Genomic DNA, 22,290 nt, shown 5'->3' with positions numbered 1-22,290 from the left:
GATAAACTCCCGAGAGAAATAGTTGTGAAAGGAAGGAGGAAGACAGCTAACAATGACTTTCTTGGTCGGCTACTGTTTAGATACAAGCCGTTGTAACGCGTTGAGTCTGGGTGAAGGGAGAGCTCACTAACTCCAGTTGCAACAGAAATCATATAAGCACAAACAGGTTTCCAAAACTCGTGCTTTTTTATTATTCTTAGCAACAGCGTTACGGGTTAGTCAAAGAAACTTAGAAATCAGCATCAGAAAATAATAAGGACATATTCCTCGGTCTTGAACACACGCAGTAATACCGGGAAAAATGCAGTGCCAGGCTATTCCCAAAATACCGCTATGCTCCTAAAGAAAGCGCAACATATTTCACTCGTTACACCGTGTGTAACGTGTCTTTCGTTAAAGCCTGTGTAAAGTACATTAGTGTACTTCTAGACAGGTGCGGCTTATTTATGTTAAAAATAAAAATATTTGTAAAATTCAGTGGGTGCGCTTTATAGTCCGGAAATTACGGTAAGCAAGTAACAAAATGCAGATACACTATATAGATAACAGGTCATGGAAGCCTGACCATAAAATATGTATTTGCGATTGGAAAATCCCATTACATATTCAGTCCCATTTGCAGTTTTTAAAAAATTTCACTCTTCTGCAAAAATGTTCCACTAGATTTTGGAGTGTGGTTGTGGAGATTTGTGCTCATTCAGCAATAAATGCGTTAGTAAAATCAGGTGCTGATGTAGCGTGGGGAGGCCTGGCGGTGCAGTGTTTCAGGTCATCCCAAAAGTGTTCATTAGGGTTGAGGTCAGAGTTAAAAGGAAGCCACTCAAGATCTTCAACACATCTTAACCATATTTTCAATGAGCTAGCTTTGTGCACAGGGGCATTGTCATGCTCGAACAGGTTTGGGTCTCCTAGTTCAATCGAAGCATTACCACATTGGAAAAGGAGGTGTCCCAATACTTTTGTCCATATACTCTATTAACAGTGATAAGACATTAAGACATTAATCAAGGCTGTTATGCACAGTCTATTGTCCTTATTAAAGCAAATTTTCCTATTTTGCATAAAATGATTTTTTATGAATATTAATGATGATTTCAATGCCAGACCATATTGATTAAGTTATGAACAAATTCCCTAAACCTAATTTAAATATATAAATTGTTGTGTAGATTTATATAAAATGTCATTTGAAGCTTATGCAAATTGATCTAGCCTTTCATTTATCTATTAAACATCCATTCATTCTTTCAATAATGGCTTCATCTTCAAGGTGGTGAAGGTGGATCCAGAGCCAAGCCCAGGAACACTCAGTGTAAGACGATTAAATATGCTCTAGATGGGACAAAAATCCACCATTGGACATATTCACACATACTGGCCCTAAAAAGGAATGTTTAGTATAATCCACCTTCCAGTGTGCATTTGGAAGGTGATGGGAAACTTTAGAACCCAGCCATGTGGAGTACACACAAAGAACACTATAGAGCTAATCCCCAACCAAGAAATTACACACAAGATACTGCATACCACATCTGAACCAGAATACAGTACATGAAACAAAGTATATATTCTTTCTGTATAATATTTCTCTATCCTTGAGCATTCTCTATTTTTTTCACCTTTGTATGGTGCTGCAGTATTCCTGGCCATGTTCTGAAGGTAAGCACGGATCAGGAGGGGGCCATTGATGTTCAATGAGGCTGAAAAGGTCTTACACCAGCTTAGATGAAGCACACGCAAGGGAAACAATTGGCCATGATGGGCTGCTCTACCTGTGGACCGTATTATTGCTCTTGAATGAGGAGCAAAAAACCTGTGAAAACTCTCTACGTCTCAAATTGCATTGTGTATTGAGCCATTAAGAAATGGAGCGTGGCTTTACTGCAGTGCAGTTTATTGCTCTCAAGTCTGAGAGTCCAGTCTATTTCACCAGATGCACTTCCATTGTATGGTTGTGTTATGGTTCTAGATGTTTAAATTTGATGCTGGCATTTACAGTAAGCCCAAGGCTGAAAGTGCTAGCAGACATGAGTGTTGAATAACAGCTGCATCCTATAATATGGATTCAAAATCATGTGATGGAGATCTTCAGGCTCATTATATCAAAGGACTTATTAGCAATCTTTAGTTTTGGATTATGGAAAAGATGTGCATATGTTAGATATACATTAAACTTTAGGGATTACAAGCTGAGTATGCCACTTGATTTTTATTTAAACAGGATGTGCATCTGAGGATAAATATCTGAGGTCCCTTTCTGAAAAAGTTGAAAGTTGAACCTTTTGTTTTTATGGGGCTCAATAAATTAATGTGTGAATGTGAGGGTTTATTATGCCCAGTAATGAACTTGCTTTCCATGACGTGTATTCCTTCCTCATTGCAAGGCATTCCTGATGTAGACTTTGAATCTTAAACCTTGGACAACAAATTAAATATGAAACATTATACTTAAAGTTGTTATTATCATTTTTTCTTGGTAATGTAGCAAAAATCATAATTTTCTCTTAGCATGCTCTGTTATTGTTATTTTTCCTTTGTTTGTGTGCTTGACTCTTACTTATATTCCAGTCTTACACACACACACACACACACACACACACACACACACACACACACACACACACACACACACACACACACACACACACACACACTCACACACACAGAGAGAAAACTAATTTGCAGCATCTCTTATACAGTAGGTCTTATATAAAAAATAAATGTTGTTTTGCATATGGACCAATAATGATTAGTATGTCTATAAATATGACAATGGTGTGTGTTTTGTTTCATAGTGGCATTTCCTGTTACCACTTTGGACTAGCTCTCTGTGTTTTGAGTTAAATATGAAATGAATAATACAAATGTATTTTTCAATCCATACTTAAATATTTAGTTATTCTTATTCTCAATTTAAAGCAAGACATATCATCAGTTCATCAATCAGTCCAGAGAGTGCAAATAAAATGATAAATCGATGAAGCTTGCACCTTTTTTTTGTACATGTATCTAGTTTCTGGTCCAACAAATCGCCTTCAGCTTAATCATTTTTATGTACGTGATTGGATAAAATGCAGAGGACCTGCTATAAAAGCTGTGCTGGTCCATGTTTAACAAACTAGAAGGCATTTTTTTTTTCTCAATACATTGTCATCCCTGCTACAATATTTTTCAAGTATTTGGTATCTGTTTGCTAAAATTCATTGGTCGTACTGGACCTAGTGTAATACATTTTTTTACAAAAATGTATAAATAATACAAATTATTTAATCTATTCTGCAGAAGTCCACTCACTCCACCACATTTGCAGTGTCCTGCCATCTTTTTCCTGCCTTGCTAGAACACACACCGTGTATTGCCTGACCTTGTAGAGTCACTGTCCCTTGGATGTAACCTTCAGGTCAGCGCTTTTGTCAGACTTAATTCTATTACACTGTATCTCGCTCCCACCCCCACTCTTCAAATCAATTTCATCTAACAGCACACACTGGCATTCTGCCATTATTCGCAGCTCTCCTACATTGACCACCCACCAGCAGAACTCTATATCATCCTGCCCTCCTTCCCCCAGTGCTCTGGGACCTTAATTAGCAATATATCCAGGGTCAGTGGAGAATAAAGATTATATTCGGGTTCAACAAAAAGCTTCCTGGAGCGAAAGAGAGAAAGGTGAGAGAGGGAGAAAGAGGGAGATAAAGAGAGAGAGAGTGAAAGTGTACTTATGGGAAACATCCGTGCCTTGGGAAGTTTCATCTCTTGCTCAGCTATTTCTTCATGAACTTTAAATTGCATGTTAACGTAAATGCCAGCTTCAAATAAAAATAAGATAGTTGTTAATTAAAACTTAGCATAGTTTGGAAACCCGGATCTTCCAGTTTACTATTTAAAGGATTCATACCTTGTGTTAAGTAACAGGGCTCTGAATGCCTTGTGAAATGTGAAATCATTTTGACACCACATTTTGAAATCACTTTTTCCTGCTGCTTGTTTTATGAAGGTTTTTTACACTCCTTCTTTCATTGTGTTTCTATTCCACAAATACTAAACCACAGTAGCCATTACAATTAATAACAGTTAAAACTCTGGAAATGCTAAACCGCTGCGGTGACCCTCTTGATGGTAGCTTTAATTGCAATCATCGCTCATTAGCTCTAGGCATCATTGAGCCCTTGTTTTCCCTGCTCTGTGTTTGAGTGACATTCAGAAAGGCAAATTAAAGCTGGCGGTTATGGGATTTCAAAAGCAGTTTCCAAGACAATGGGCTCCAGCTTTCAGCTGCATAATGAGCATATTTCATCACCAGTCTGTAATTGAAACATCAGCAATGGAGATAAAGGGTTTAGCAAATGGCACATATGCTAACATTATTTTGCTCGTGTTTGTTTGAGACTTTCAAACAGAACAGATGTAAGTGTGAGCATCCCTGCAATTACCATAGATCTTCAACTTTTTTCCTGGCTCTGGAATACAAATGGTTTTAATTAGGACTTTAAAGCGTGGTGAGCTCTCCACATTATTGTGAAGAAATCATATTGAAGAGAAACTTAATCTAAACTAATCTATCACAGTTACGTCAGCTGGGAGTTTAACTGTCTAAACTTGTACCTCTGTTTAAATCTATGTTTTTAAAAACTGTTTGTTGTCGAAAGTCTTAATATTTTAATCTTGGTATTTTAAGCATGTTGAAATTCCTCAGATTACAACACTAAGACGTTTGACTCACCAGTTAGAAAAGGATCTGTTATTTTAAACAACAAACATATAGAATACATAGATATTTATATGTAACACTTTCAAGGTTTTACTTTTACTTCAAAGAACGTGAATTACCATTGTCACATTTAAATTTTTCTTTCGACAATCATTTCCCAATTTTTCTTAGGGTAGGGTTACTTTTAGAAATGTTGATTGTTCCCTCAGAGAAAGAAAAAATTTACTTTAGGAGTATATATTTGAAATATTTGACCATTCCTTGGCTACTGGTTAATACCATATACTTATGTATTGAGTACAGTACAATTTGTTCAGTAGGTATCATTCAATTCAACTTCAATATCCTCAGTTCTAGTTTGGGTTACTGTATGTGCTGAATTTTTCAAGACTCCCCTTCATCTGCTTCCTCTCGGTTCTCTGGTTTCTTTTAGACTGTCATAATTGGTGACAAAGGTATAAGTGAGTATTTGTCTGCATAGTGCTTTGGGTGTCTTACAGTACATTCAGTGTTCATGGGATACATTTTAAGTTTACCATGACCCTGACAAAATGAATAAATGAAAGGAATCATGATATATATATTCTTTTTATTTTTATTTTGCCTAGCTTGGTTTTAAATGTATTATTTTTTAATAATATAACTTAGTCTAATATAACTTAGAGTAGCAACCTTGACTAGATAGATAGAAATGGTGGCCAACCTTTAAGAAGTCATAAAATAATGAATCAATGGAGCCATGGAGATTGGATTTTATTGTCTGAGAATCCTTCAATGGAAAGGGACTCTATATTCAGGAAGTAAATACAAAATTGGAATAAATATCCTCTAATTTTTGGTGCCAAATAGTTGCGCTTTTTGGGTTCATCATAATGACATTATGATTGAGTTCACAACCAGGACCCAAGTATGCATCTGCACTGAGATCAGACACCTGCCAGAGCAGCATTCATCTTTACTGTTGACACACTGACAGCAGCTAATGGCAGGCGATAATGAGCAGTAGACATGTTGTAAAGCTTGCGGCTAACCTTGATGTATGAGCAAAAAGTAGGTTTGAGCGCTGCCCTCAAGCCTGAAGGTTGAACATGAAAACCAGACCAGAACTGTGGATTCATTCACACCAGCTAAAATAAATAAATAAATAAATAAATAAATAAATAAATAAATAAATAAATAAATAAATGAAACCATGGTTTTATTTCTATTTGATTCATAAACATAAATGGTACTGTTGTGATTTCTGCTTTCAGGCCATGCTTGCAGGCCTACCGGTCTGGCAAAAATGTGTGGGCTGTAGGGTGTTAACCAAGGCTATTAGTCATAACAAACCATAAAGAGGAAACCACATGGAAATTCCTCTGTTGGACAAGTCCTTTTTAACCACTGAGCTGATCTTTTAAAAACAATGAGTAATTATGGGCTGTATTCAGAATTGAAATAAGCACAAATGATTTAGGAGTTAATACTTAATATGCCTGTGATTTCTGTGCTGATCATAACATCTGCAAAGGCAGGGTAAAATGTGCCTCAAAATGATGTGCTGCTCACACATAATGCTGCTCACACATAAGGGTTAGAAATTTCTGTACACAGTTCTTCACATGCTAACAGCAGACACAATCTTTCCACAAATTCCTTCACTTTGTTTTCTCAGTGTTTATGTACTGTAGGATCAGTAGTAGTACATTTCAAGGGTTCTTTCCAGTGACAGACACTTTTTTTTTGTTTTTACATTGTCTACTGGTTTACACATAGTATCATATTATCTAGCTTTTTGTGTTTTTTTTTTTTTTACTCTTTAAGTACATGGTTGATGATTGATGATAAGGGAGGCTAAAAAGAAGGTTCATGAATGTGGTAAGGGAAGACATGCAGGTAGTTTGTTTGAAAGTGGCAGATGTAGAGGACAAAGTAGTATGGAGACGGATGATCCGCTGTGGTGAAGGGGTCAGCCGAAAGAAATAGATGTACATGTTTGATGACTTGATATCCATGATTAAATAATATTTAGACTACAAACCTAATACTAACTTAACTTTACACTTTCCTGTGCTGTTGATGCCAAACCAGTATAGTAAGTTCTTCATTATTATTATTAGGAAGTGCTGTGTTCTAGGCTGGCAGCCAAAACAATGGCTGATCATAATGAAGTACTTGGAGGTTAGGATTGCTGTAGTTAAGCATGGTTAATTTCACCAAGCAGAGAAAATAGAAATAAGAGTACACATGATTACTTTAGAGTAGTCAGAAATACCACTGTATGCAAGCACTAAAAAAGTGCTGCGCGTGTGTGTGTGTGCGCGCGCTGCGCGTGTGGGAGGGGGGTATATATATCAAAAGAACGTAAAGCAGTATTTCCATTATCTCTCTTTTATTGGCCTTAATATGTGGTGATATGCCTACAGAGTGCCTATTGCACAGTCAATTAGTGAAATGAAGCAAAGCTAGGGCAACAACACAGGCCATTGGTCTTGGTAAACTAATTACCTGCAGTCAGCTCTACACAACAAGACAAACAAGTTCAAATGGAGCCATGGGCAGTTGTTGCAGGGCTTATTTAATGCTGCAGAAGGTGTGAAGGATTGATCAGAACATGATTTATCACAAGCATAACACTGCTTAGTGGCATTCTGAAAACTAATCTCTCGATCAGAGCAAAGAGCATTTTTAATGTTCAGCCTCTTTGGTCACAGTCACTTCATTTCTCCTGATTATATTGGCTTTTTATTGCTGGTTGCATTAAGAGAGTGTGCATTAGTTCAAATCTTTATTGTTATTCAAAGTTATTATTAACTATATCACATTTACATAATCAGAATTACATAATAATTATATCCATAATATCACATTTACACAATCATAACTATGTAATGTGTACAATATATTCATAATATCAAGGATCATTTTAATTTGGCATATCCATACAAAATGTGTGGACAATATATACAGCAAAATTAGAATTTCAATAATTACAAAAAAGATATGGAGATTTTTTTTAGCCAAAATGTGCACCATGTTCCAATTAAATTCAACCTGGCAGCAAAAAACTAACACTTGGTGTAATGCATCCTTGTTACAATTACAATGTGTATTTGTAATGATAACTGGATTGTAAAAACATGGCGATCATTAACTAATCAACTTCAGCAAGCATTTTATTAGGGCTGCAACAACTTATCGATAATACATAGCGTTGTCAACGAATGCGGTTGTCGATAAGTAGGGCTGCTCAAGTTACAGGTTAGCGTGACGGCAAGATAGCAGCCGCTTACAAAATGGTGGAGAGTAAAGGGTCAACCGGCAGGAGGAAAAAGCGTGCGTCTCAAGTCACGGATGAAGGCGAAACATCAGCACAGTAAAAAAAAACTATATAATCCCCATCATGTGAAAATGGTATAGTATAATAAAGTTTCATTCTCTTTTTATAGCATTTGTCTACTAAACAGTTAACTTATCTGTTTTCAGATGTGATGCATATATTTTAATTATTATACAAAATTAAGTTTATTATATATTCTAAATACTTATATATTCACAAATAAAAAAAGATATTTTGTATTATATTTTATAGAGATTTTTTAAGCATGGTTGTCAACTTGCCATCTGCAATTATCATTAAAAACAATACAAATGTTGATTTTAACAAATTGCCTCACTTTGCATTCTCAAATGCTGTTTTTTATTTAATTTAATTTAATTAATTATTTATTTATTTATAGAAAGAAACAACCCAGCATAAGTGAATTTGTTCAAGGAAAAATCCATGCACTTCTCAATAACTTAACAAACATTAATCGCCCCTTTAATCGATTATCAAAATAATAGTTGGTTGCAGCCCTTCATTTCACAATATTAGTACTGAGCTAAAATCTCTTCATCTATTTTTCCTCTATTTTAATCGAAAAAATAATTACTTACAGTGCATCTGGAAAGTATTCACAGCGCTTCACTTTTTACAGCCTTATTCCAAAATGCGTTAAATTCATTATTTTCTCCAAAATTCCACAAACAATACCCCATAATGACAACATGAAAGAAGTGTGTTTGAAATATTTGCAAATTTATATAAAAATAAAATATAAATATAAATCACAGGTATATAAGTATTCACAGCCTTTGCTCAATACTTTGTTGAGGCACCATTGGGAACAATTACAGCCTTAAGCATTTTTGAGTATGATGCTACACGCTTGGCACAACTATTTCTGGGCAGTTTTTCCCGATCTTGAGATGAACCATCACCCAGTCTGAGGTCCAGAGCGCTAAAGAACATCCCCACAGCATAATGCTGCCACCACCATGCTTTACTGTAGGTATAGTATTGGCCAGATAATGAGTGGTGCCTGGTTTCCTTCAGACATGATGTTTGGCATTCAGGCCAAAAAGTTCAATCTTAGTTTCTCATGGTCTGAGAGTCCTTCAGGTGCCTTTTGGTAAAGTCCAGGTGGGCTGTCATGTGCCTTTTACTGAGGACTGGCTTCCGTCTGACCACTCTACAAACAGGCCTGATGAGTGGAGTGCTGCAGAGACTTTTGTTCTTCTGTATGGTTCTCCTCTCTTTACCGTGAAATGTTAGAACTCTTTCCTGGTGGTTCCAAACTTCTTCCATATACAGATAAAGGAGGTTATTGTGTTCATTGGGACCTTCAATGCTGCAGAAATTATTCTGTTACCTTCCCCAGATCTGTGCCTCGATACAATCCTGTCTCACTTCTGACAATTCCTTGGACTTCATGGCTTGGTTTGTCCTCTGACATGGATTGTTAACTGTGGGACATTATATAGACAAGTGTGTGTCTTTCCAAATCATGTCCAATCAGCTGAAGTACTGTGAATAATTTCCAGATGCACTGAATGTAATGTAATTTGACAATAATTGGCCAAATGTATTGTTATTTTTAAAACCCCACAAATTAAAAAAAATATTTACATAAATTATTAGTAAAGATTTATAGTCAAAGGTTCATGGGTTCATGCAATATTACACTCACATGGCCCACACACCAGAATATATCAAGGCTCTATGAGCTGCCATAAATGAATTTACACTGGTTCCAAACAAATGCGGATGCCCAAGGGTCGGCAAATCCTAGTTCCAAAACTTGCCTGTGCCACTCTGTATGTATGTACTGTATGTATGTATGTATTTACGCGTTAATAACATGTTCGCACGTTAACTAATTTTATTAGTTAACGCACGATTAATGCAGCGCACATTTCTGTTTGACCATTTTTGTTAAATATATAAATAAATAAAAAAGCAGCGAAATTAAAACCCTTAACACACATTTATTCATGAAGTCATTTCTTCACTATATACGTATATATTGATGCACACATCCGGCAATTGGAAGCATTGAAAACATAGCAAAAGTTCCGTTTGGTGTCCTGATGATTTACGTAATTTAAAACACCATAATTACTTTCAAACATTTACAAGAATATTTTGTCTTCATGCTGTATGTTCAGTTTGGTTTCACTAATAATAAACATACATTTGCATAATTTTTGTCCCTGCCCATGTTGATTAGAGTCTTAAAAACTGGAAGAGTATTAATTAATTGTTTAAGTTGTGATTAATCATGAGTTAACTCATGATAATCATGCGATTAATCACAATGAAATATTTTAATCAATTGTCAGCCCTAATATATATATATATATATATATATATATATATATATATATATATATATATATATATATATATATAATACACACACACCTCACTATGCTCTTTATTTGTGGGTTTTGCTCATGTTCTTTGTTTATAAAATGTATACACACATTTGTTATATAACATAATATATATACTATACATATAATAATGTGCTTTAATAATATGAAATGTGAAACTTTAATTTACAATCATAAATACATTCGGATTAAAATGTACACATTATCTGCAAAAAGTATGCTTGGGACTGAAGCACTTTTGTACTGTGCCTTTTTTCCTAAGTAATTGCAGTCCAAAACTCCATGTGTGAACAAAAACTATTCAGTGACTGCTCACAGCCAGAGAAAAGAGCCAGAGATATGTCTAAATTAACAAGCCCATCTTGTTTACATTTGCCCCAGGCTCATTAAATTGGCTCTCATTGCATCGTGCAGATGCCAGGGTGACGTCCAAATTGCTTTAAAACTAAAGGACCACTCTAAGGTTTATGGGTCATTGGTCTAGTAGGCTAAATGCGACGTGTGCGAAATGTGCTGGAAACAAAATGGAAAGTATCCAGATATCTGCAGGCTCGAAACGGTAAAAGATATTAAATGAAGCCTGATAAGCTTCTTTTCAACCACCGCTATGGCACTTACTGGAGAAGACAGGAGAAGTAGAGCAAAAAAAGGAAAGAGTAACATTTATTACAGAGAAGAGAGGGTGTAAAAATTGAAAAGAGTCAGATGTGAAATGAAATGAGCTTCTTTCTCTCCACAAGAACTCTTATCAAAGCAGGAGTATAGATAGTTTTGCTTTCCTTGAGCCTGCTTACCCATCCTTATCAAGACTCTGGGCCTTGAGAGAAGCAATTAAATAGGTTTAGTGTCTGTTGGTTCTGTGGCTTGTGTTAAGGTTAAAGAAGAATAGCATTGAATTTACTGTGCACACAACAGGATCACAAGGAAACAGAAAAATGTAAGGTGAAGGATTCATTTTGCTATTCAAACTGAACATAATACAAGGATGTTTTTAAAAATGTTGATAATGGTAAAGAAACACATACAAAAGATAAGGCTTGGAAATTCATACCAGAATAAAGGCAAGATCTTGAAAGGATGTATACACACACCAAGCTCATATGATTGAGCTAAAGTTAACTGACTGAGACAGTGTTTAAGAAAACAATAAAAATCCCATAGTACAATATTGTTTCAAATAGCTTTAGAATTATGAATTCTTCCAACCTGCACTTTATATGCTTTCGTTCTCATGGTTTGAAAGGCCCATGCACAGTATTAAACTTTAAATCCACTCTATGTAGACAAGCCTTGTGCATTATATACTAAAGATGTTTCAGAGGATTTTCATCCATCTTACAAGGTGCAGGATGACCTTGGTTGACACTGCTATAATGCTGAGACCAGAAGAGAGCATTTTACCTTTAGCACAATAAAGCCAGGACAAAAGCGTCTGCGTTGTTCAGTCCAGCAGAAACCTGTATGTAAGGTTGACTGTCAAACATGGGGTTGTGTAGTACCTGTTGTAGGAAGCCTCACATTTTCACCTCTTGTGGGAGCTACATCAACCCTGAGTAGTGGTTAGTGGAGATGAATGAAATAATAAATGTACTTCTGGCCCAGGATCTGCAGCGGTTGTCCTAGACAGCCACACGCAGTCTGTTGAAGATATAAATACTTATGCTTACATCCCGAACACACAGGAATTTTTTGTGATGTTATGCAAGATCCATGAAGCCATTAAGCAACTTGGACTGTAATTAATATCAACAGTCTACTACAGTGTCTCAAGACCACAGGTTGCATTAATAGATTTGCATTTACGCACCGATTACTACACACCTCAACAATGTAACAACAATGAATGAACATTATGTGCCGCACAGATGAGGACGGTTCCCTTTTGAGTCTGGTTCCTCTCAAGGTTTCTTTCTCATATCATCTAAGGAAGTTTTTCCTTGCCACAGTCACCACTGGCTCGCTTATCAGTGATAAACAATTATAAAGAGCTTACTTATAGGCAATAAACATACACATTCTTTTATATAACCTTATTACTGCTTTATTTGTATAAAGCTGCTTTTAGGCGATGTCCATTGTAAAAAGCTTTATAAATCAAATTAAATTTGATTGATTTGAATTATAGAATTTGATCAAACAAATTGGAAAACCATTTATAAAACCTTCTATGGATAGTGGTGGCTTAGTGTCTAAGAAATGATTGAAAGGTAATGACTTCAAATCCCAGCGCTGCCAAGATGACACTGCTGGGCCTTTGTGTAAAGTCCTTAACTCTTTATTGCTCCATTTCATCAATTACACAAGTGCAGTTTGCTCTGGATAAGAGCTGCCAAATGCCATAAATGTAATTTCCAAATAAGTTTTAATGAACAATAATGAAGTCTGTTTAATGTAAATAAATGTAACATTATTTAACACTTTCCATAATTGTGGAGCTACAAGATTTAGACAAATATGTATCAAGGCTTATTCCATTAAGTATATTCTGCCTTTAAGACAGTTTCTCCCAGTTAATGGTGCCACTAACCCAACACTTGTGTCAAGTCACATTTTTGTTGCCATAAAATAGCCATATCTGATTTTCAAGTTTGGAGGACATTTTGTATGTCAGAGTCAAACCTCTGAAACAAATTTATTTAGGGGCAGGCAAAATGCACACAATTCTGTGACTGTGTTTTCATGACATTATCATCAGGTAACTAAACCTGGGAATAATATTTGTGTATTAAAATAAAACAGAATTTGTGTGTGTTAACGTGTGTTATCCAGTTTCTTTAAGGGCCAAAATATGTGTTAGGTATAGGTTAGGTATATGTAAGTATACATAAACATGCATTAAGATGTAAAATCAAATATCACAAAGTTCTATAATAAGTAAATCAAAAAATGTTTTACAATTGCATGTTAATAATATTCAGTGTTGCTATACACTGCTGTGTAATTAACCTGATACTCATATGTACATGCCCCTAAAAACTGATTACCGTATTTTTCGGACTATAAGCCGCTACTTTTTTCCACACATTTTGAACCTCGCGGCTTAAACAAAGAAGCGGCTAATTTATGAATTTTTCCTGGGTTTTTCCCGGTTTCACAAACTTCAAGCCAAAAAACTGAGCGACATAACATTAGACCCATGAAATTTCCGAACGGAAACGAAAAAAACGCACCTCACCTGTGTTCTGAGCTGCACGGCATCGGGAGAAAAAAACGTTTTTTTAAACGCACGACGATGCCAAAAGATAAACTCTTTTATGGAAAATAATAAGGACATATTCCTCGGTCTTGAACACACGCAGTAATACCGGAAAAATGCTTTCACCCGTTACACCGTGTGTAAAGTACATTAGTGTAGACATTTTTAACGGCTTATAGACAGGTGCGGCTTATTTATGTTAAAAAATTTGTAAAATTCAGTGGGTGCGGCTTATATATGGGTGCACTTTATAGTCCGGAAATTACAGTAATAACAGTCTATATGAGAGCCAGCACAAATTGGAAAAAATATATATATTTCTTTTATGTTTTACATTTTAATTTAGGTTTATGTGAGTTATTACATATGGTTTATGTAGATGTCATCAATCCCATTGTCACTTGCCTTATAAACATTACCATAATGGATCTCAAATCGATTTTCCAAATGCTGCCCAAAATCCTTAACACTCCTGCGACTATATTTTTGTTTTGTAAGTTAAACAGGAACTGAAAAATAAGGAGTTTGTGTGCAGTACGTGCATTTGAATGCTTTTTATAATGTTGATTCAGACAGCACGTCTCTATCACTAATGAAAGGCTGTCAATTTTAATTGCATGCATTCAGACTGTTATTTGGTGTATTGCGGTTTTTGAATGGATAAAGATCTCTCACCTAGATTGTGCTAAAAAGACTGAAATACATCTATTTATCAGTATCTATTCAGTTAATGCTCTATGACTTCTGTAATTCTGTGAATTGCATGAAATGTATCAGATATGTCTACCTGGCTGAGCTGAGTCTTTCTTGTCTTGTCTTGTTTTTACTGATGATAGTTGACATGCCTCACCTGCCAAATATTTGGTAAGCTTTGTTTTATGTATCCTTCAGAAAATCATTGAATTTAGGGGTGTACTAAAGATTAAATGCTTCATGTGACAATAAGTGAAGTTCGATTAACAATCTGGTATCAGCTCTAGGTAGCGGTGAAGCTGAGAATTCCCGGCTGTCTGAATGGGTATTGCTTTACCCGCAAAGTCAATGAGTCAAATAGTGGACATATAAAAAAACAAATCACTTCTCCACACTGCTTAACGTGGCATGCCTTCCGACTTTGCTCATGATGAGCCTGAAATGCCACTAGCACCATATCATAGAAAGGTCACATGAAGAAGACACATCTACAGATCAGTGGTTTTCTTACAAGCCATCACAATCATCTGTGATTTTTTTTGCCTATACTCAGTGACAACTGTTTGTTAGGATAGGATGTTTAAGAAAAAAGTTTGCAAATACCTAAAAAAAAGTTGGAAACGTTTGCATATACCTGACTCATATATGGTTCTTCTTCAAACTGTTGCCTGAATGTTGGAAGCACACATTTATACTGAATGGCTGTGGATTTTGGAGCATAACAATTTCCCTTTACTGGAACTAAGAGGCACAAACATATTCCAGCATGACCATGTCTCTGTGCACTGAGATCCATGGATACATAGTTTGCCGTGGAAGTGGCCTTCACAGAGCCCTGACTTCAACCCCACTGAACCCCCACTGAACATGTTCCAAAATTTAGTGGAATACCTTTACAAACGAAGACTAAATCTGGAGAGCCATGTAGAGTTTTAATTAAACTGCACCTACTTCCCCGTATTTCAAAAAGCACCCAGAAGCAACAGTTGATCCGTTTAAGTAAATAACCCACAAACAGGAACATCAGACCAGAAGATGTTTAAGAAAAAATAGGAAACTACAAGCTTGATTCTTGTATGACTGTGAAGCTTAGCTATAACTAAAAGTTATACTTGAGATAATCACCAGTAAATAATTTGTAGTTCCAGAAACAATTGCTGGATTTTCTACAAAGGCTGTCATATTCTGAAGCTATCACTCACCTTTTGAGCACCAGATGGAAAGTTTTGTAGGGCAATAAAGAATTTTGAACAGCTTCAGAAAAAGATCCATCTGCAAGCCCGAGGCTGACTTTTGAGAGGCTCCTTCTGAATACAAAAAATATATATATTTAATATATATATATCGGTTAAGTGCTTTATTCATATTCATTTTATATATTTGCATTTAAATTAGAAATGGGAAGTGCCCCAATTATAAAGGATCTTTTTAAAAATGGATTTTCTGACTGCGATGCGCCTAAAAATACTGGGAAGAAACCAAGATAGCGGCGTGTTCACTCTTGCTGTTTTACAGTCTATGCATCTTGGTCCATTAGTATTGACATTTTGTTCTTTTGTATACTGTGTATGTGAAAGAATGACATGACATGAGTTGAGTTGAAAAGCATAAAGGTCAGAATGGCAGCGTTTTCAGCATGTCATAAATAAACATTAAATTCATTACACAACATATGATTTTTTTTTTTTGTCCTGTGAGCTTGCTAAGTGTTTGCTTACAGCCACAGGATCAGTTCTGATGAATTCCTTTCATTTTAACTAGATGCCCTTTGCAAAAACAAATTCTGCACCTGCTATTAATAGCTATATTTGAACCCTTTAAATACATAATATATGTTTGACCCAAATAATAGTCATATTCAATTCCATCTTTAGTTTACAAATTGCATTAACATTACAATGTCTTATTTGTCAAAGGCTCTTTTTCCAATACATCTTTCAGTTGGACTGAGCAGATCAAAATTTCTTGCTCAACAGCCCCACAGTGGCAGGTTTGCATTGGCAGGGTCTAAACTCACAAATGTCTTATCAGTAGCCCAAAGCCTCAACCACTGAAGATTCACTGCCTTATCATAGTGCTATGTATATCACAGAGATGATTCAGTAATTTGCATTGCTGAGAGCATTTCTGAACTGCCATGCAGAACCCACAGTATGACCTTTGTACCAATGTGTAGCTCTATTGATTGTTATATAATCAATATACTGTATATTGTATCAGGCACTTCATTTCTTGGCTTGAAAATCTAAAATAAATCCAGTGTGGCCTGGAATCAAGAGTAAAGAATGCTAAAACTTAAGATGGTATTTAAATACCTGGATATGATTTGGAGGCCATTAGGTCTTTTTCTAAAAGATATTACAACAATGTGTATAATAATAATAATAATAATAATAATAATAATAATAATGATAATAATAATAATATTAATAATAATAATAATAATAATAATAATAATAATAATAATAATAATAATAATAATAATAATAAGCATCACATGAGGAATGAGTTAATGCCTTGAATAGTCTCTAAAACTGACATCTCATACATATTTTCATATAGACATGCTGTTTAAGTAGAAACTGTCAAGCTATTGGGTGTCATCATTTCACAGTCTAGCTGTCATGCGGGTCTTTTGAAATCTTGGCTTTAAAATGAGCAAAAGATGACACATACTATCAAACCTTCATCAACTGTCAGGTGATTTCCTGTCCATCAAAATGTAGAATGTAAGAGATATGAGAGAGCCCTCTGGAATGTATGCCTATTGAAAATGCTTTTACCTATACCAGGAAAATGATTCAGGTACCAACTTTAGCATTAAGTAGCTCTTTTATTGAACTGGAGCTTTTGAAATTGATAGCACTCACAGAGGAGCATTCACCAATACATTGTTAGAAGCCTGCAGGGAAGTAGTCGAGGCTGCTGGAGTAGCCTTGTCTAATGTGCTCTTTTCCTTGCACCTTGCCTCTCATAGCAGGCTCAGTTACCATAGCAATACAGCAGGAGCGGCACTGTGTGATATTTTGCTTGACCTCTGCTGAAGTCGAGCTCAGTCAAGGGCCAACACAGCCCCTGGTTCTACATACAAATGATCACATACCGCCTCTTCTTTTCCTATACGGGTGCTCTCCTGCTAGCACTGCAGCTGTGAGATTGCTGAGGAACGCGCAAGGAGAGAAAAATTCCATTGTAAAGAAAATGTGTTAATTGGGAATACACAATAGATCCGACAGTCTCTCTTTACTTAGGGGTGCGATTTGGCGTAGGCGGAAGGCTGAGGGTGGAAGTTACTCCACAAATATGTATCAGCCGCCCACTCCTTAGCTGTTTACTCCACTCATTCATCTTCTCTTAGACCCACAATGGAGTTTTCTAAAAATTTGAGCTTACTCTCAACCCTAGCTTGCACTTGATCTATTACTATCTGGAAAACTTTAGGGTCCTGGGATTGTAAGGGTTCTTTCTTACAGTTTTCTTTATGATTTAAACACACTGAGCTGTTCAATTTCTGACCATAAGTATGGTCAGATTTCTTTTCTTTCTTTATTATAACCTTTAGCTTCATTATATAATTAGTGGCAGGGTAATAATATATTTATGACACAAATGTTTGAAAACTTCCACGTGACTGTTATGAAAACGCTCATTTTGAAGTAAACTCATTTTGAACACTGAAAACGAATGAATAAAAGAAAATCTCAAAAATCTCAGATCTTCGGACAACCAGGGTTTTTTGGTTGTTTAGCACCTTGAAACTAATTTTGCAGCCTTGATGGGTATGGTAAAAAAAACATATCCCAGATTTAAATACTGTTTTACTTTATGGAACAGTATTTTAATGTCATTTTAGAAATTTTTGTGATTTCACAGAAAACCATTAATGTGATATACCACATTTAACTACAACAGTAACAGAAATGGAACTGCAAAACTTTGGTAGGAGCTGGTAGTTCTACAGAGATATTAGCCTTGAAATGAGCCATGATGCGACAAAATAAATCATGCTCCTTATGGTCAAACTTGAAATATCAGGTTTGTTGTTTCCCAGCTAGCTCCTGGAATTTTTTTTTTTTTTTTATGAAACCCTCCTGGTGCATCTCAGCAATCAAAAGTACAAGGAAGGCTGACATTTTCTGACATCTAAATGATTGAAAAATTATAAAATTATTGATTCTCAAGACAACTGTTTCATCTGCTTTCAGCACCAAAAAAAAAACACAAGAAAGCATTCCTAATACAGTGACTATCATTCAGATCGGCTCGTGAGCAACCGCGAGCTGCTCAAAACGCTAGTTGTAACATTTCTATTTAAGGTTTATCTCATTAAAATTGTCTAATAATTAAGTGTTATGGAGTGAAATAGTGTTATTTAAATTGATTTCGTATAGTGTTTTTTGGGTTTTTACTGGGTTGGAAGGGGCGTATCAAAAGGCTCGCGAGCTCCGAGGTTCCACTGTAGTTTATACCCCAGCTAAAGTTAAATGTAATATTTAATAGGTTTCATACCCTTTAATTGGATTCACACATTGATTATTATTAGTTCATGAGAGTTGTTTCATTTTGGATTGTGTACTGACAATAAACGTAAAACCTTTTCAAGAACAAAACTGGAGTATCAACACTTACTTATGACACACACACACACACACACACACACACACACACACACACACACACACACACACACACACACACACACACACACACACACACACACATCATTACTGATCTTGAAAGAGAGGGGACAAATAAGCGATCACATAAATGTATGTTGGATAACAGGGCTCAGGTGTGACACGTTAGTCATTACCCCCCACTAACTCACCCCCAAAACACATTTCTTGCAGCTTAGTCCCATGTTAAACCACACCCCCCACCTGCTACAAGACAATTACTGGGAATGGTTTTACAGCTACGCACCTGCCCATACTCTTTTAGACAATTTATTGCCCAGTTAATCTCACTGACATTATCCACTCTTTTCACACACTGCTTTAAAATCTAGATCATCTTCCACTGTCCTCTCATAACCTGGCAAAAGATAACATCCACTCGGGTTTTAGAGGAGAGAGGAAGTCATCAATGGAGCAGGGGAGTAATAACACGGTAGTGTTATTAATTTTGGGTGCTATGATGGCTGATCCAATGAGCTACACTCCTGGGGCATGCCCTGAAATGCTAAATATTAAGCTTTTAATGGTCTTAACAACAAATCATTGGTCCGAAAATTAGCAAGAATGAAACAAGTGCACTCCTGAGAGCTCCTGTGCTACCATTTGCTGTTCTACTTTTGATGAAGTGAAGTCTAGGGGAAAACTAGAAACAAGCAAATTTACTCATATAGACTTCTTGTATGCAAAAGTAAAACAACGATAATGACTCAGATGCTTGATGTAGAATTCAACACGTTCAACACGTCTAAGTTCTGAACCTCAAAAACTGTTTAAAGGGAACAACACTGAATGAAACAACAATGTCTTTTCTTCCTATAAATATGCCTGCAAGATTACCCACAAGTTTTAAACATTTACAGAAATCAAAACTATATCATAATAAATTCCTTTATCTACTGACTTCCTCCTTTTTTATTTATTTTTTTGCTGAATAGTGATTTTAATCTTTAATAGTGATTTTAATTTTAATTTTAAGATTAATATAATTCCATTTTGATAGGAGCATAATTATAAAATGCACAGTTGTAAGGTGTAAATTTTGTGTATACAGTGAAAATGTGATTGTCTACACTGGTTCCAAGCATAAGTCTATTTCAGTAAATTCTGCTTATCTAATCTTTTATCAGTTGACCTTTCAGTTTGTACTCTGTTTCTTTCAGTAGTGTGAGCCCTTACGGTCACACAGCGCTGATGTGATGTCCAGAAACATCATTTCATAAGAACTAGTAAAGAAAAGTGTCTTACCTGTCCGGTCTTTAATAAATGTAAACATAGAAATTAAGATCTAAAATACTTGTATCTTTATACTTATCATTTTTCCTTTTTCGCTTTGATTACATTCCATCTATTTAAAAATATTACCTTCATACTTTCTTATGTTACTTATTTGTCTCTCACTTTTGTGTGGAGCAAATCCAAAAGCAGTGCATTGTTAAAATCATGTTGTATTAGTCATGAGCCTGAAGCAATAACGTACACGTTGATCTAGCAGGACAGTGTTGCATATATGCTAAAATTTCAGAAGGCATAAAGCCATTTTAAACTATGACATAGTGCTCGATTTTTTCTAGCAAGTGAATGTTTCACTGTGGTTATGTGATTTTTTCTTTTTTTTTTTGGCTGCAAATATTTATTGGTTATTTGTGGTGAATTCCAGTCAAATGTTGAACAACTATTACCCTGTAATATCTTTAGAACAGAGGTGGATGGCAATGGCACATTGTGAGCAAGCTGGAGGAATAGGAGTTTAATGGGCTCTCAGAGAAGCAGCTCATGGAAAATAAAATATAATAGACCATATCCTGAACTGTTTTGTGGTAATCTTGTGCTTGTTTGTCTTGCCATTGTGTCCACATCGAAACTTTCGAGTTGTTGGTAGAGCTGAAAATGTCAGCGAGCACTCCCACTGGTACAGCAATATATTCTCATTGTTCAAAGGCAAAGATCCAGAGGGAATATAAAAATTGAGCTTGGCTTTCAGAGGGTTATGATTAAGGCAGCGCCTTGAAGATTTGCACGAAGCGGCTTCTCTTGACTTTACAAAAAACAAAGAAAGTTTTCTAAAAAAATAGAGCTCTTAAATAGAGCTCCTGTGGTATCAGTGGCTTAGCTGTGGAATGTAATGACACACCGTTTTTCCTGACTACAGATTTTACCAAATGTTTATCAAGCAAAAAAATGATGCTAACATAAAAATGGATAATAACCTGTGGACTCACATGTGCTGAAATCGGTGTCCAGTTGGTTCAGATGCAAAAAGCGGCAGCTTGTTGAGGCTTCTGGTTTTCCAGATCTACACAAAAATCTCTAATTGCATGCCTCAGCCTATTATCATTTTCCAATGGCTTGGCAATAATCTTGGAGGAGTGGAAGAATGGCTTGATTTGATCAGAGGCACTGGCTAAATGAAAGATAATTAACATAATAATGAAGGTTTATTTCAGATATGACAGGTCCTCTGTTTCTCTCACTGATTTTTATAGCCTGTATGCCCCTGGTTATAAGGGTTACTATTGGTCCTCCATTCATGCGTATAAAACTGTCAGTTTTGCATTGTTATTCAAAGCATTCACTTGTATTTTACTTCTTAAATAAACGGAAATTATGTTAAAAGCCAGATCCTTCCCAGGATATGGAAAACACAATTACTTAAGTATTTTCTAATTTAAATACCATTTCTATGCCCTATATTTAAGTAAAAATGTGTCTAGAATTAATATGTGAATATGTGTAGTTGTTTTGGGATTATTTTATGCTCCTGTGCCGAATATTTTGTATTATTATATATCTCTATATATATATATATATATATATATATATATATATATATATATATATATATATATATATATATATATATAACATTTAATTTTTTAATTGTGTAGTTTTGTGCAAGCAAAAGTACCACTGATTTGATCAGGTTTGATAGGTGATACTCTGACATTTTTTGTTTTGTTGCATTTCCCTTTTATGTTTTACAAAATTAATGATTAGTGATTTAGGACTGAAAAGACGCCAATATGTTATCAGTGTTTATTAGTGTGAGCCAAGTACTTAAAATCTTCACTCACGAACGGTTCTCAGCCTGCTTGTATATGCTTTGAATTCTCTATTGTTGGAAACCCTATTGCCCTTGGGGGAGTCAAATGTTCCCAGTACACAATACACCTACCCATGCCAGCCTAAAACTTTTTGCATTTAAAAAAGGAAGGTTGCAGTTGAATCTCTGGATAAAACTAGAATGGAAAGATATTCCTACAGTGCCTGAGCTCAGAGATATAGCTCACGGATGTGGTAGATTGACAGACGGATAC

At 35.6% G+C, this 22,290-nt stretch overlaps 1 protein-coding gene across 2 annotated transcripts in view; it reads left to right on the top strand.

The window, feature by feature from the left end:
* Positions 1-22,290, top strand: part of tmem8b (transmembrane protein 8B) — a 134,413-nt gene that overhangs the window by 73,635 nt on the left and 38,488 nt on the right. The window lies entirely within an intron of this gene.

The sequence above is a fragment of the Silurus aristotelis genome, assembly GCF_946808225.1.
Source record: "Silurus aristotelis genome assembly, chromosome: 23".
Classification (NCBI taxonomy): domain Eukaryota; kingdom Metazoa; phylum Chordata; class Actinopteri; order Siluriformes; family Siluridae; genus Silurus; species Silurus aristotelis.
The sequence above is the reverse complement of the archived record's forward strand: the minus strand, read 5'-3'. Positions and strand labels throughout refer to the sequence as shown.